Consider the following 14756-nt stretch of genomic DNA (forward strand, 5'->3'; position numbering starts at 1 on the left):
TACTGAATTTGAGAGTTGTAGTATTAATAACTGCCGACAAAAGGTCTAGTAAATATATGGTTCAGAGGTAACGATCTACCGTTAGTTCCACTATAAAAATTCTAGAAGGCAAAGTTTTCAGTCTAGCAAGCTGAAACTTTTTCTGTGATTTAAAACAGCTTAACTACACTCCTGGAAATTGAAATAAGAACACCGTGAATTCATTGTCCCAGGAAGGGGAAACTTTATTGACACATTCCTGGGGTCAGATACATCACATGATCACACTGACAGAACCACAGGCACATAGACACAGGCAACAGAGCATGCACAATGTCGGCACTAGTACAGTGTATATCCACCTTTCGCAGCAATGCAGGCTGCTATTCTCCCATGGAGACGATCGAAGAGATGCTGGATGTAGTCCTGTGGAACGGCTTGCCATGCCTTTTCCACCTGGCGCCTCAGTTGGACCAGCGTTCGTGCTGGACGTGCAGACCGCGTGAGACGACGCTTCATCCAGTCCCAAACATGCTCAATGGGGGACAGATCCGGAGATCTTGCTGGCCAGGGTAGTTGACTTACACCTTCTAGAGCACGTTAGGTGGCACGGGATACATGCGGACGTGCATTGTCCTGTTGGAACAGCAAGTTCCCTTGCCAGTCTAGGAATGGTAGAACGATGGGTTCGATGACGGTTTGGATGTACCGTGCACTGTTCAGTGTCCCCTCGATGATCACCAGTGGTGTACGGCCAGTGTAGGAGATCGCTCCCCACACCATGATGCCGGGTGTTGGCCCTGTGTGCCTCGGTCGTATGCAGTCCTGATTGTGGCGCTCACCTGCACGGCGCCAAACACGCATACGACCATCATTGGCACCAAGGTAGAAGCGACTCTCATCGCTGAAGACGACACGTCTCCATTTGTCCCTCCATTCACGCCTGTCGCGACACCACTGGAGGCGGGCTGCACGATGTTGGGGCGTGAGCGGAAGACGGCCTAAAGGTGTGCGGGACCGTAGCCCAGCTTCATGGAGACGGTTGCGAATGGTCCTCGCCGATACCCCAGGAGCAACAGTGTCCCTAATTTGCTGGGAAGTGGCGGTGCGGTCCCCTACGGCACTGCGTAGGATCCTACGGTCTTGGCGTGCATCCGTGCGTCGCTGCGGTCCGGTCCCAGGTCGACGGGCACGTGCACCTTCCGCCGACCACTGGCGACAACATCGATGTACTGTGGAGACCTCACGCCCCACGTGTTGAGCAATTCGGCGGTACGTCCACCCGGCCTCCCGCATGCCCACTATACGCCCTCGCTCAAAGTCCGTCAACTGCACATACGGTTCACGTCCACGCTGTCGCGGCATGCTACCAGTGTTAAAGACTGCGATGGAGCTCCGTATGCCACGGCAAACCCTGCTGACACTGACGGCGGCGGTGCACAAATGCTGCGCAGCTAGCGCCATTCGACGACCAACACCACGGTTCCTGGTGTGTCCGCTGTGTCGTGTGTGTGATCATTGCTTGTACAGCCCTCTCGCAGTGTCCGGAGCAAGTATGGTGGGTCTGACACACTGGTGTCAATGTGTTCTTTTTTCCATTTCCAGGAGTGTATATACAAGTAAAAATTAAGAACTTTCTGAAGTAATTTGTGACTATGTTATTAGAGATTATGTGCCTGAGATAGCGGTCGTTCGGAGGCTGCTGCAGTATGCTGATATCTGTAGATAACATATGTTCCCTCGGCTGTCTGATCTGGCACCTATATAAATGCAGCCCAAGAGGCAATAGTAAGGTTCACTTTGCATTCAGCTACTGTAAGATCCACATGTGTTAAACGTTGGGTCACGGTGTGCCTCGGATGAAGTCAGAGCCGAACGGTTTCAAAGTGCATATTTTGCGGTAAAAATGGATAGTGAACTCGAGAGGATTGTACACTATCCTGGATTGCTTAGAATTTGCCAGAGTAATTGTTAGTGTGCCATTGATGTGAATTACAATTCTGTGTGGCAAGTGATGACTTTCTTTCCACTTTTATGGCGAGCATTAATTTTGAACATTTATTGCAAACTTTCACTGAGTAATTTTAGTCAGGACGAAAGACAGTCTGGTAGGAACATACTGTAGAGGTCGCCTCTGAACTGCTAAATGTGCTGTTAGAATAGAAAGACTTGCCTTCAGTTGAAAATAGTGAATTTCCAAGTGTGGTATGGAAGAAACTTTATGTAATATAATTTTGATTGGAACTTCATACTTTTATTTAAAATCAGTCCTGATCCCACAAAGAAATAGGAGAACAGAAACTTTCATTTCAGTGGCCTGGATGAGAATGTGGCCATGCAGACTGGAAACTGAGGTCAGTATGTTACCCTTCACTTTCTGGCTGACCACTAAATTAGTTGCCAGGCTCGTGTGAGAAAAATGGTGAAAAACAAATGATTAACTTTTACCTGCCACCCTACACTCTGATAGAATTATGTTGTCATTGGTAAACATCAAAATTTTTATTTCTGCTCCGTGAATTTTAATTACTTCTCCAAATTTTTGTTTGGTCCTTTACCAATGTATGTGCTGAATAACACTATGATAGACTACCAACCTGTCTCACTGCCTTCTCAATAGTTGCTTCCTTTTCATGTCCCTCATCTCTTATAATTGCCATCTGCTTCCTGAACAAGTTGCAAATAGTGTTTTACTCCCTGTATTTTACCCCTGCTACTCTCATAATTTGAAAGAGAGCATTCCAGTCAACATTGTCAAACGCTTTCTCAAAGTCTGTGAATTATATAAAGGTAAATCCTTTCATTAACCTAAGTTCTAAAATAAGTCATAGTGTCAGTATTGCATCACAGAATGTAAACTGATCTTCTCCAAAGTCAGCTTCTACCAGTTTTTCCATTAGTGTTGGTAGTTTGCAACCATCACTTATTAAACTGATAGTTCAGTAATATTCACATCTGTCAACACCAGCTTTCTTTGGGATAAAAATGATTACATTCAACTTGAAGTCTGAGGATATTTCTCCTGTCTCATATATCTTGCAGACCAGGTGGAAGAGTATTGTCACAGCTGGCTCTCCCAAGGCCGTCAGTAGGTCTGATGGAATGTCATCTACCCCTAAGGCCTTATTTCAACTTCTGAGTATAATGTCTGCCATCTCATCTTAATCTGTGTGCTCCACCATTTCTGTAATACTTCCTGCAAGTTCATCTTCATTGTATAGACTCTCTACATACTCCTTCCACCTTTCAGCTTTCCCTTCTTTGCTTAGGGCTAGTTTTCCATCTGAGCTCTTGATATTGGTTGTCTGGGGAAGAAGACCAGACAGCGAGGTCATCGGTCTCATTGGATTAGGGAAGGACGGGGAAGGAAGTCAGCCATGCCCTTTCAAAGGAACCATCCCGGCATTTGCCTGGAACGATTTAGGGAAATCATGGAAAACCTAAATCATGATGACCGGATGCGGGATTGAACCGTCGTCCTCCCGAATGTGAGTCCAGTGTCTAACCACTGCGCCACCTCGCTCGGTCTCTTGATATTCATACCATTGCTTCTGTTTTCTCCAAAGGCCTCTTTAATTTTCCTGCAGGCGGTATTTATCTTTCCACTAGTGATCCATGCTTCTAAATCCGTACAGTTGCCCTATCCATTCCTTCTTAGCCATTTTGTGCTTCCTGTAAAACTCATCTTTTAGATATTTTTATTTTCTTTCATCTGTTTTATTTGCCAGGTTTTTATACTTTCTCCTTTCATCAGCTGATTTCATTATCTTCTGAGTCATCCAAGAGTTTCTACTAGACCTAGTCTTTTTAGCTATTTGATACTCAATTGCCTTCAATGTTTTATCTCGCAAAACTAGCCATTCATCTTCTACAGTATTCCTTTCCCCTGGTCTAGTCAATCACTCCCTAATACTTCCTCAGAAACTCTCTGCAACCTCTGGTTCTTTCAAATCATCCAGGTCCCATCTCCTTAAATTCCTAATTTTTGCAATTTCTTTAGTTTTAATCTACATTTCATAACCAATAAATTATGGTCAAAGTCCACATTTGCCCCTGGAAATGTCTTGCAATTTAAAATCTGGTTCCAGGATCTCTATCTTATCCTTATATAATCAACCTGAAACCTTCTGGTGCCTCCAAGACTCTTCCACATATACAACCTTTTTTCATGATTCTTAAACAAAATGGTAGCTCCGATTAAGTTATGTTCTGGGCAGAATTCTACCGAGCAGCTTCCTCTTTCATTCATTTCCCCCAGTACATATTCACCTAGCATTTTTTCTTCTCTTCCTTTACCTAGTATCAAATTCCAGTCCCTCGTTACAATTAAATTTGTGTCTCCCTTAACTATCTGAATAATTTCTTTTATCTCATTATACATTTCTTCAATCTCTTCATCATTTGCGGAGCTAGTTGGCATATGAACTTGTACTATTGTGGTGGGTGTGGCTTAGTGTCTACCTTTGCTATGATCAGGGGGTCATTATGCCTAGACCCATCATCTAGGGCACCAGCACAGTAGCTCAGTGTGTTCGGTCACTGGATTAGCTACCCTCTGTAATAAAAAAACTGAGTTGAACGGATCAACCAACAACTTGAATGGGTGTTGTTGGACATCTGCCCCAAACAAATTCAGTAAACAATATAGAACAAAATGAGATAAAAAAAGTGGGGTTGCATCTTTGATTACTAATCAAAATGTCCTCGGTCCCAGGTTCTAAACCCATCACCACTTAAATTTTGATTAATAATCAGCACTGGCACCTGAAGGTTTCCAGCATAAGAAGTCACCCTCATTCTGCCAACAGTCTTGTCAAAGAGGAGAGTAGAGAGAGGTTCAGGACGCTATCTTGTGCTTGGGGTGGGAAACTGTTCCTAAAGGCAGAAGAATGATCAACAGCATGAGGATGCAGAAGGCAATAGAAACCACTGCATTCAAGACACATAACATGTATCTACAGGACACATGGCCTGTAATTGAAAAAATGTCATGATGATCTCTCTATTGGCAAAAGATTCTGGAATAATCCCCCTTTTGGATCTTCAGGGGGGGGGGGGGGGGGGGGGGACTGTCAAATGGGAGATGACCATGAGAAAAAGACTGAATAATCAGCAGAAGGGTAACATTCTATGAGTCACAGTGTGGATGGTTAACACTTGAATGAACATTTACAGAAAGCATATTATGTTAAATTTATTCCTTGGTGACGTAAAAAAATAAAATATGAAGGCTTGTCTTTCAAGGGGTGACTTTGAACAGCACCTTCCCTATTCTTTGACACATCAGATCTATGGGCAACATGTTTTAGTGAAGTTTCCTTCAAAGAAAAGTGTGAAATAGTGTTGGACATGTTATCACTGATGATGAAATTACACTTCTGAGGAAGTGGCATTCCAAGGTGGAATCAGATGAAGTTCCTTGTGTGGCCTAATGTTCCCAATGTGTCAGATTTTGAGAAAGATGACCTGATTCTAAGGTAGATAGAAGGGGAAGGCTTCATTTTGAGTTTAATTTTGATGTCTATGATATCTGCTAAAGTGGACACACTTTTGTGGCAACTTCCTTTCCTGCAGAGTGTTTACAGATGTAATTATTTAAAATATGATAACTTTTTTTTTCATTTCTTTTATTAAAGTCATACAGACTGTTTTGAAAAGATGTGGTTTTAAATAATTTTCTTATTTCATGACTAGCTCAGCACCCATTTCCATATTAGCAAAATTAAGCTGTAATCATACAAACAGTTTCAGGTGATTAAAGAAAACTCATAAAAATACTCAAATTTTTCTAAAAAAGTGACTTTCAAAACTATATTTACATACAAAATATCATGCTGTTTCATATGATAGGGGTGTCATTTAAAAATAATTGACATGACTCCCACAGCATAGGCAAATGTTTCCATGTTCAAAGTGACCCCGACCTATCGGGTTAAATTGAACAGCGAAAAAAAAAAAAATAAATAAATAAATAAAAACACCAGGCATGGGGGATAAGAATGTATAATCTGCTTTATCATATTCAGCAACACCTCTTGCAACTTCCCAAAAAGTTTCATGTCAATATCTTAAGAAGTTTCTGTTTAATTTACAAAAATGAATTTAAAATGTTCAAAGTCACCCCACTTTATGGTACAATTTCTTCTTCGCTGTTGTTTCGAAGGGAATCTGTTCCCACATGGATAAAAATGCCTTTTGGATTTCTGTTAGTCTTATATGTCGCCCTCTCTCTTGAGTTTAAGTCGTTGTTTGGATGTTTATGCAATTAATGTGTCCTGATTCCTGTTAAAACGTCGATTTTGGAGTTTGGAATGACTATGTTTTTCAACACTGAGTCATCTATAATAAAGAATTCACTTTTTGCCTTACTACAGCTCTTCTTTTTTTATTTCATTTTTTGCATCGTAAACTGGGGTGAATAGGGATAGGGGGTGGATAGGGACAAAAACTGGGAAAATCGAATTAAATGTAACCTCTCACTTGTGTATTCGTCTAAGGTGTAAAGATGGCCCTTCTGTTGTCTACAAGATGTTTTGGCACCAAAATTGTGTTTTTATTTTTATCATGTTGGTAGACATTTTAATCTGCTGATACTTAGCGGAATCATAAACAGAAGGTCTGTGAGTGAAAAATATATCGCCAAAATAAACTGTACTCTTAAAGAACAATGTGATCGTCTTGGGGCAATTTTTATAGACCCAAACAAATTCCTATGTAAAAACTCACTAGCAAAGGATGGATTGCATTTAAATAGACTGGGGTCTGTAACGTTCAGCAGAATGTTTGCAGATGTCTGCAAAATCATTAGATGCAAAGGAAACTAATATGGCCTGAAGGGGATGAAAAATCATACACTCCAGCTGGAAAAGAAAAATATAAGCACCATACAAAAAAAGACGATACTAAAGAATTTGCCCCAGAATACAGCTCACAACATGTAAAACAACAAAAGAAAAATTACATAAAAGTACTTCATCAAAATATTCAATACTTTGGTAACAAAAAATTAGAAGCAGAAGTACTCCTGAGTGAAGTAAGACCAGACATATTATGCATAAGTGAACATGGACTAACTGAAAGTAAAATACATAATGTGGCAGTAAAGGACTACAAACTAGCTAGTTACTTCTGCAGATCTAAATATAAGGGTGGTGGCGTTTGTATATATATTAAAACAGGTACTCTATCAAAGAATGTAAACAGTGAAGCTGCTACATTTCCCATAGCTAGAGAAAAAGACTTTGAAGTTACTGGTATAGTGGCAGAGGATTTTAGAGTGTTTTGCGTGTACAGGTCACCATGTGGCAATATTAGCATCTTTCTAAAAAAAGTTGCTAGCCTATTGAGAATGAATATTAAGAGAAATCTTATTATATGTGGAGACTTCAACATTGACATGGGAAAAGACACAAAAATAAGACAGGATTTTGAAGAATTGTTAATACAGCATAACATGAAAGTGACAATAACTGCACCAACAAGAGTGACTTCACAAAGTGAGACAATTATTGACAACATAATTACTAATATGTGTAACTATGAGTCACATGTAGTTCAGACAGAAATATCTGATCATCATGGACAACTAATCAGCTTTTGCAGAAGTAATGACACAGTATCAGAACCAAAACAAACAACCAAAGAAATTAGGATCATCAGTGAACAAAATATCAACATCTTTAGAACAGTGTTAAGTAAGGAAACCTGGAATGAAACCCTACAGGCCCAGAGTGTAAATGAAAAATATGATGCATTTATTTCAACAATTAAGTACCATTTTAATGTAGCATTTCCCAAAGTAAAGAGACAAGAAAGGCATCAAGATCAAACACAGTGGATTACGAGTGAAATACTAGAACAGCGAAGGAAGCTTCAGGATGTGAGACTGATGGGCGAAGCTGAAAACTATAAAATGTTAAAAAAGAAGTATAGAAAAACAATAAGAGAAGCGAAAGCAAGAACAATTGACACCACTATAGCGAACTCAAAAAACAAGGCAAAGGCAGCTTGGAATGCAATCAATGCTGAAAGAAAGGAAAAAGATGGGTCAAACAAAGAAGAAGGTATTAGGTCAATTAAAGTAGACAACACAGTGGTCACAGATGGTATGGAAATAGCAAACATACTGAATAATAACTATATCAGTGTAGTATAAAACCTAAAATTGGAAAGAAATAGTCAAAAACAGAAGGGTATTAAGGTACCAAAAAGATCATGCAGTACTATGTTCTTAAGACCAGTCACGGAAGATGAATTGCGGAAAACTATACAGAAACTGAAGTCCAAGAAATCAGCTGGTGATGATGAAATATCAAATCATGTAATAAAGCTGGTATGTGAGGAGATAATAACACCACTGCTGAACATAGCAAACTGTTCTTTCAGAGATGCAATTTTTCCAGAAAAACTGAAGATAACGAAGGTAGTGCCAGTGTACAAGAAAGGGTGTAAGGATGATCCCAACAACTACAGACCAGTTTCACTGATATCAGGTTTCTCAAAAATCCTAGAAATGCTTATGTATACCAGATTAGTTAACTATTTGGACAAACATAACATTCTCATGACCTCACAACATGGTTTCAGAAAGGGTAAATCTACAGAATCAGCAATTGTCAGTCTAACAGAATACATTTTACAGTCCTTAGATGAGAAAAAGGTTGTCTCTGCAATGTTTCTGGATCTTTCAAAGGCATTTGACACCATTGACCATGAAATGCTGATACAAAAATTAAGCAACTATGGCATTCGGGGGCAACCAGGTGAATGGATAAAATCATACTTGTGCAACCGCAAGCAGTATGTATCATTAGGAAACTCTTACCAATCAGAAACCAAATCCATCAAATATGGAGTGCCGCAGGGTTCGGTAATGGGGCCATTGTTATTTAATGTATTTGTTAATGATATAGGTGTTGAGGAGGAAGAAAAGAAAATATTGTATGCTGATGACATGACAATACTAAATAGTGACCAAAATATGGAACAGCTTGAGAGAAGAGCATACATATCTGCAAATGTCACAGCTCAATGGCTGTTGGAAAATGAACTGGTTATAAATCTAAAAAAGACTATGTATGCAGTGTTTAAAAACAAGGAAAAGGCTGTAGACATGGATTTAGAGGTTGACGGAACAAGGCTGGAAGAAGTAGAATCTGCTAGATTCTTAGGTATTCTTGTGGATAATGAACTGAAACGGAAAAAAACATATTAATAATGTCTGTAAGAAACTGAGCTCTGTCATATTCTTAATGATGCAGCTATCACAGTATTCAGACAAGAACCTTCTGTGTACAGTGTATCATGGACTTTTCGAACCATACTTACAGTATGGAGTGACGGTGTGGGGAAACTCAAACAAACAAGAGACAAAACAAGTGTTCACATTACAAAAAAAAAAGCAATTAGGACCATTTTAAGAAGAAAGACCTCTGAAACATGCAGAAACTGTTTCAAGAATTTAGGTATCTTAACTTTTTCATCATTATATATATATACAAAACAATAATGTACATCACAAAAGGTAGTGAGGACTGCTAGTGTACACACCCACAATACAAGAAAGAAGAATGCTAGAAAAAGGACCCCAGTACTCTGGTATCAGACTACTAAGAAGTCTGCCCAAAACCCTGCAAGATAGTGTACTTCACAATGAATTTACAAAGAAACTTAAAGACTATCTAATTGAAAAAGAGTTTTACAGTGTTGCAGAATACTTATGGCATTAAATTAGTATATATTGTTACTCATTATCAGTGATGTAAAAATGTAAGCTGAAGGTGTAGAAAAATAATTGATAAAGAATTTTAATACTTTGACATGTCCTATATTACATGTACATTTACTGTACACGATGTAATCTTACAGGATCAAATAAAATTCAATTCAAGTCAATTCAATTCAATCTGAATAAAATTTTTATACCTCTTAAACTGTTGTTTGTTGCTTGCTGATGTCTGGATTAACGTGTTATTCGAGTTATATTTTCAGTGCAGTGTAGTTTGGTGAGTATTTAGACATAATAAATGTTGAGTTACCTTCACTCTGAAAGTAACCATTTAATTTGTTTGTTTGAAGTAGTGTTTGTGTAGCTATATTGGGGTGAATAGGGACAAGACGAAAAATAACGAAAGTAGTTCTGGTGACATATTTAACTTAAATATATTTAATTTGAAAACAGACAAAATTTACTTTTAACAACTTAAGTTATTTATTGGTTAATGTTAACCTCATTCCAGTGTTTCACGATGCTTAGGAGATACAAAAGAGACCCTTGATTGAACATACATCATCCTGTTGATAAGAAGATGATAATGCAGACTGTTCAGGCAATTGCTCATGGAATGTCCGTAAGAAAAGCAGAAAAAAACTGAAGTTTCTAAATCAGTCATAAAGCATTATGTGAAGTAATCAAGAGACATTCTTGCTGGGAATATCGAGTTCAGGAAGAAAGGTGGTCAGACTTGTCTTCCTAATCATCTTGAACAATAACTTGTTGAATGCCTTCCAATTTGTGCAGATTGGGGCTATCCTTTAAGTGCCTATGACTTGTGTTGCTTAGTAAAATACCACTTGGGCATAGAGGGCAAGAATGTAGCCAAATTTAAAGACAACATGTCTGGATATGAGTGTGCATTAGACTTCCTGACTAGACACAAAACTAAAATCACCCAGTGCATGTGTCACAATATTTAAAGGAGTCAAGCACAACTATTCCCAGCAATTATCAACACTTACTTTGATGAGTTGACAGCATCAATGAAGGTACTGGAGCCAGTGTACCATCACATCTGATAATTAACTATGGCGAGACTGCTCTCTCTGACAACCCAGAATGACGAAAACTTATTTTTAAAAGAGGGTGCAAATACCCAGAGAGGGTATCTGTCATGTTTGCAGCATTTGCTTCCGGGATGATGCTGTCTCTTCCTTATGTAATCTACAAAGCAACATTTATGTATGACTTGTGGACTGAAGGTGGCCCTCCAGGTGTCATTTATGACTGCAGTAAGTCTGGCTGGGTGGCTGGATGGAAATTGCTTCCTTGACTGGTTCCAGAGAGTTATAATACCATTATCGCCGATTTGAGGGGAGGAAGCTTTTGGTAGGTGACAGTTTAAGTTCTCTCTTATCATCAGATGATGTCAGGCTATGCAAGGACCATAATATCTCATTTGTAGTCCTTCCTGCAAATTCGACGCATTTGACACAACCATTAGATGTTGCCCTTTTCCAACCACTCAAGATACGTTGGAGAAAAATTCTTGAAAACAGTAAATCCAAAGCAAATGTCAGACATAGAGCATTTGATAAAAAGTGTATTCCTTCTGTTCTGAAGAAATCATTGAATTGAATTGAATTGAATGAAAGAATGTTGGAAGATAATATCCAATCTCGTTTTCAAAAGGCAGGTATATTTCCTCGTAACCAGAAGAAAGTACTTGACAACTTGCCAATTGAAGAAAATGCAGGAACTGCTGCCACCAGACAGTCTGACAGAATTTTTAAAAGTAATGCCTTACAGGAATGATGACACAGAGCAGACAAGGGGCCAGAAAAAGAGACTGAATGTCCCAGCTAGTTGCAGTGTTACTCTAGTGGACCTTCAGAAAACTGATGAAGATGATCACAAACAATTACCAGATGAAGAGGAAGAAATCATTCTAGATGACCTAGACTCTTCTGTAGAAGATGCGCAAAATGGAGATGCAGCCACTGCAGATGTTGAGATAAATAATTTAAAGGAAGGAGACTGGGTTAAGGTCAAGTTTTCTTATGATAAGTGTATGAAGGTGTTCATTGGAATGATTCTTCAAATTGATAAAGAAAATGGGCAATACAAGGGAACGTTTCCTCACCAGTCGAACAAGTGCTCCGATTTGTTTGTTTTTCCTGATGTGCGCGATGAGTGTATTTTCTCAAAAGCTGATATTCTTGGTATTTTGAAGGCACCAACTGTATGAAGAGGACGTTACACCTTCAAACCAAACCCATTTGTGTAATGACTGATTTGTTTGGATAATCAATTTGTTCATTTTTTTTTTACCTGTGGTTTGTATAATTGTAAATTGTATTGTAAAAATAATAGTTGTGGCTTTAAAATAAATAAAAGTTCCTTCATACTGCCACACCTGTGTAATAAATATCATCAAGCCAGTCCTAAAAAGATAAATTATGTTCCTATACAGCCCACAAGACATTTGGACAGGGAACACATTGATAAATAAATATATGTCCCTTTTCATCCCGACATTGACAGGAGTAGGGACACAAACAAAAGAAATATAAACATGTTGAAGGAAAAGGAGAACAGATTTCCATTACTTGGCATGGATTGCATGAGCAATGTTACACAATATAAAAACATTAACATCAGTACAGAAGTTATTTAATGTTCAGGAGTCACAAAAGAAACACAAAACTGACCCTATTCTCCCCAGTTTACGGTACGTTACTCTGTTCCACTTATATTTATTAAGTTCTTCCGTATCTTCAGTTCCTTTTTGTTTCGTTATGGCGGCTGAATTTTTTCGTTGTTAGTCTGTTGTATCACTACGTGTATTTGCCGATGTAGGTCAGTCTAATACTGGAGTTTTTTCACATACACAACGTTTTTTTACGTTCCAATGCAATATTTTCCTGCTTTAGCAACATCAGTTCTGCTTTCATGGCATCAATGTCAATTTGAAGAACACGAATAATTTCATCTTTAGAACTTAATGCAGATGTTAATCGCACATTTTTGTCACTTGTAAGTCAAGGCATGTCCACTGAATATATTCATAAATTTCAGGTATATGTTCACACACTTCTTGTGTAACCAAAAGTTGTAACTATCAAACTAAAAGAAAGACTGGGAAAAGACAGAATGCAGGGAACATCACCCAGATACAGGATATCTAAAATAAGGATAAAACAATAAACAAGGTGGACAGTAAAAGTATAAAACAAATGAAGTGTAGGTGAGTAAACAAATGTTCACCTGGTACAGTAAAATATATCTGAAAAGGCGTGACTGTATGATAGGTAATGAGGCTCCAGTCCCGATAAAATGCTGTTTAAAAAATAAACTATCATCTAGATAAAAGAAGGACTGGAGAAAGGAAAATCGAAAATATTATACAGACATACCGTATGTGCAGCATCAGTATGACAATATGAGGTCTACAGTGAACACCTAGGCAAACTGAACTGAACCAGCACCAGTGCTGATAAGTAAAACTTTGATCAGTTCAATAGAATAACCTGGTACATATGTTTGTTTCATATTTTTAAACCATTTTTACATGCAGTTATTTGATGTTTATCCCTCAAATCAAAATTCTCTACTCTGCCATTCCATCCTTGACCTCTAGAATTGTTAATCATTGTGAGATTTGTACATCACAATTCATAAAGAAGTTTATTAATAAAGTCTACATAATTCATTTAATTTTGTTGTTGCATTCCATTATGCGTGATTGCTGCCCTTATTTTAAAAATAAAATAACAAGTGTATATTAGGTTATTCTACTTTTCACATGTGACATTACGTGTAATGATGCTACCCAACTTTCCCTCCTGCCACTGTTTATGATTCTATTGCTATGCCACCTCATGTTGCATATGTTGTCATGTGGATACACCTGTTTCCTTATCAGTACCAGCACTGATTCACCTCAGTTAATCCACATTGTCACTGCAGACCTCATGTTGTCATGGCAATGTTACACATGTGGTATGTCTATATAATGTCTCAAGTTTCTTTTCTCCAGTCCTTCTTTTACCTAGATGATGGTCTGTTTTCCAAACAACATTTTATATAGACTAGACCTATCGCCTCACATAATTTGTTTTATACTTTTACAGTCTGTCTGATTTTCTGCTTTATCCTTATTATACATTTCCTGTATCAGGACAATTTTCCCTGAATTCTACCTTTCCTTAGCTCCATCCCCCCTCATCCCCCCCCCCCCCCCCCCCCCCCCCAAAATCCAGATGTCCAGATGATCTGTTTCATAACCAGCCTTTGACGTTCGTTACCTACCATACAAGCTTTACTTTGTGAGATTTATTTTATCCTTGACAGTGTGAATGTAGCTTTCACCACCGACATGCATGTCTTCTACATACATCTGGTTTGCCACTTTATTTTTAATCTAGACTTAATGTATTTTGACGATGTTTCCTGCATTCTTCTCTATTTTAAATTGGGCTAACAACCTCTTGATGGTTGAACTTTTTGTCACGACTGAACAAAGAATGTAGGGTCATTTATTGGTTATTGTTTGAAATAAATTATGAAATAAATGTGAGCACATAATTTTTCTTATATAGCTTCATGCAAAGTTCAGCTACTTTTTGCCGAAACAGGATCTTTATTGATTTTACTCTTGTTTATAAACAGATGTAACACATCTACAGCTACTTCTACATGATCACTCTGCAATTCACAATTAAATACCTGGCAGAGGGTTCATCGAACCACTTTCAAACTGCTTCCCTACCATTTGACCCTCAGATAGTGTGCAGGAAAAATTAACACTTAAATATTCCTGCATCAGCTCTGATTTCTCTTATTTTATTATGACGGTCATTTCTCCCTATGTAAGAGGGCCCCAACAAAATGTTTTCACATTCTGAGGAGATTTATTTTTATTTATCTTTTCATGTTCAAGTTCCATGGATCTTTGATGTGAGTGTATCACTAGGATGTAGAACATGTCAGATTATTACAATAATAACTATATGTAAATGGTTATAATACTTACAACGTAAATCTATATCTACATCTACAC

This window comes from Schistocerca piceifrons, chromosome 4 (genome assembly GCF_021461385.2).
Source record: "Schistocerca piceifrons isolate TAMUIC-IGC-003096 chromosome 4, iqSchPice1.1, whole genome shotgun sequence".
Classification (NCBI taxonomy): domain Eukaryota; kingdom Metazoa; phylum Arthropoda; class Insecta; order Orthoptera; family Acrididae; genus Schistocerca; species Schistocerca piceifrons.